This window comes from Oncorhynchus kisutch, linkage group LG5 (genome assembly GCF_002021735.2).
Source record: "Oncorhynchus kisutch isolate 150728-3 linkage group LG5, Okis_V2, whole genome shotgun sequence".
NCBI lineage: Eukaryota > Metazoa > Chordata > Actinopteri > Salmoniformes > Salmonidae > Oncorhynchus > Oncorhynchus kisutch.
This window is the reverse complement of record NC_034178.2, coordinates 14852046-14855121: the sequence shown is the minus strand read 5'-3', so window position 1 is coordinate 14855121 and position 3076 is coordinate 14852046.

Genomic DNA, 3076 nt, shown 5'->3' with positions numbered 1-3076 from the left:
GAAACTGACCACAAACCACTCATTGCCATATTCAGTAAACCTCTCCTCAACGCGCCCAAGAGGCTTCAAAGCATGCTCCTGACTCTGCAAAACTACAGCCTGAAGGTCATTTACAAGCCAGGACCAGAGATGTACATCAGCGGCACACTGAGCAGGGCAACAACACAATGTACAGGCAGAGGCACTGTATATCAGCGGCAGGCCATCTGTTCACTACAGCAGGAACAACAAGATGTTCAACAGATCAATCAGGCAGACTACTTAAACGTCACAGATCACCGCCTAGCCCAGATAAGGCAACACACTGACAAGGACGAACACCTACAGTCACTGAAGTCCATGGCTCTCGCAGGTTGGCCATACCTGAAAGAGGAGACACCTTTCACAGTGAGAGAATACTGGACCTTTCAAGATGAGATCAGCGTGCAAAATGGCGTCTTGTTCAGAGGTCAGAAGGTCATTATTCCCAAATCACTACGTCCAGAGATGCTTACCCGCATACACTCCAGTCACGTTGGAGGTGATGCATGCTATCGCCAGGCTCGTGAAACATTATACTGGCCAAACATGCAAGCAGAAATTAAAGACTTTGTCAGCAACTGTACCACATGCAACGAGTACGCTCATGAACAGCAAAAGGAAACCATGATGTCACACGAACTGCCCACAAGGGCCTGGCAAATCGTCAGCATGGACTTATTCAGCCACAGACAAAAGGACTATCTTCTCATCGTTGATCACTACTCTGACTTTTGGGAAATTGAACTGCTCCCTGACTTGTCTGCAGAGACGGTCATAAAGCGCTGCAAGGCGCAGTTTGCAAGGCAAGGTCAGCCTGACAAGGTAATCACGGACAATGGCCCACAATTCACTGCACAGTTCAAGCGTTTCGCCTCAGAATGGGAGTTTGACCACGTGACCTCCTCTCCAAGACACCCAAAAGCAAATGGCAAGGCAGAATCAGCTGTCAAGATTGCAAAAAACCTGTTAAGCAGGGCCTTGCGCGACAGCAATGACCCATGGAAAGCGATCTTACAGTGGAGGAACACACCCACCGAAAACATGGACGGCAGCCCAGCACAACGCCTTCTGTCCAAACGTCTGAAGACTACCATCCCCGTAGCTAACAAGCTACTTGAGCCCTGCGTCATGGTTGGCGTCACGGACAAACTGCGTCACAGAAAGCAGCTCGATAAGTGCTTCTACGACCGGACTGCTCGGGACCTACCAGAGCTGGAGATGGGTGAAACGATAAGGATGAAACCGCTGCCTGGAGACCACACAGGACTTTGGAGGCTGGGCACATGCCTGCAGAGAGTTCCACCACGTTCTTACCTGGTGGATGTTGGTGGCTCCCTCTATCGTCGCAATCGGGTGGATCTGCGTGTAGCAGAGCAGACAAACCAGAACACGCCATACACTCACCTAGATGAGCTGGATCACAGTCCAGGCCTAAGGGTAAGGGGCGCAGAATTGAGACATGGGCCAACTGAAGGTGAGGCTTCTACCCCACCAAGCTCTCCAGCTCGTGGCCCTAATCCTACCCCTGTCAGAGCCAATACTTACTCACGGGTGGGTCGGCTGTGCAAGCCACCGGACAGGCTTACTCTGTAAGCAAGGGACTGTTAACTTGCCCTCGGTTAATTAAAATCTATATTTTTTCTTAAATAATTAAATTAAAATTAAAAAAGGAAGATGATAACTGAAGTAAAAAAGAAAATGTAATGCTTTTTCTATCGTTATGACCTGACTGTTAAGAACTTAATGTTGTGCCTTTATGTTTGCACTTTCCATTGAAAAGGATGATGTTACGGAGTCTAGTTGATAGGTAATCGACTAGCCGGACTGCTCCCCGGGACTCCAGTTGTAGGGATTTGTACAATGCACAAACAAGGCTATTGAACCTGACATTGGTGTCTGTCTTTATTCCTTTATCTAACATATCATACTGAAACATGGTATCAGAAGTGGCTTGGAAAACACACGTTTGTTATTTTTGTAGCTAAGTACAGTATAGGCGCAATTACGTTCCATATGCGAACACATGCCGTTTCCTACTCACAACACTGATCAACTCGTTGTAGTACAATCAGCTGTCCATCCTGTCTCCCTGTAGCACTGTCTTAGGCATCTCACAGTACAGACATTGCAGTTTATTGCACTGGCCACATCTGTGTTACGGAGTCTAGTTGATAGGTAATCGACTAGCCGGACTGTTCCCCGGGACTCCAGTTGTAGGGATTTGTACAATGCACAAACAAGGCTATTGAACCTGACATTGGTGTCTGTCTTTATTCCTTTATCTAACATATCATACTGAAACAATCTGCATTCTTTTGCCTCCTTGCAGCATGCCTAAGGCATCTTTCTTTTGGTGTTTTTCAGAGTCAGTAGAAAGGTCTCTTTAGTGTCCCTGGTTTTCATAACTGTGACCTTAATTGCCTACTGTCTGTAAGCTGTTAGTGTCTTAACAACAGTTCCACAGGTGCATGTTCATTAATTGTTTATGGTTCATTGAACAAGCATGGGAAACCGTGTTTAAACCCTGTGAAGTTATTTGGATTTTTATGAATTATCTTTGAAAGACAGAGTCCTGAAAAAGGGACGTTTCTCTTTTTGCTGAGTTTAGTACCCTGTGTATATAGCCAAGTTATTGCTACTCATTGTCTATTTATTATTACATTTATTATTACATGCTATTACTTTTCTATTATTTCTCTATTTCTTTCTCAATTAATTGTTGGGAGGGGCCGAAAAGTAAACATTTCACTGTTTTTCTGCACCTGTTGTTTACAATGCTATTGAGAAATATAATTTGATTTGTAATGCATTGAAAGTTCTACTCCTTTTGATAGGAATTATCAAATGTATTTTCTTGTCCATCTTATTTTTCTGTTGCTAAGATATTGGTTTATTGACTGACTGCATACTGTTGGCCTGTTCCTGTCTGTTGGCCATGACGAGACCCAGCGTTCAGATGGCATTTTTGTGTGAGGTATGATGTCTTTGTATATACTGTCATCTACTGGCCATATATGAGATTGCGTATATTATAGTTGAACATGCGTGTTAGAGG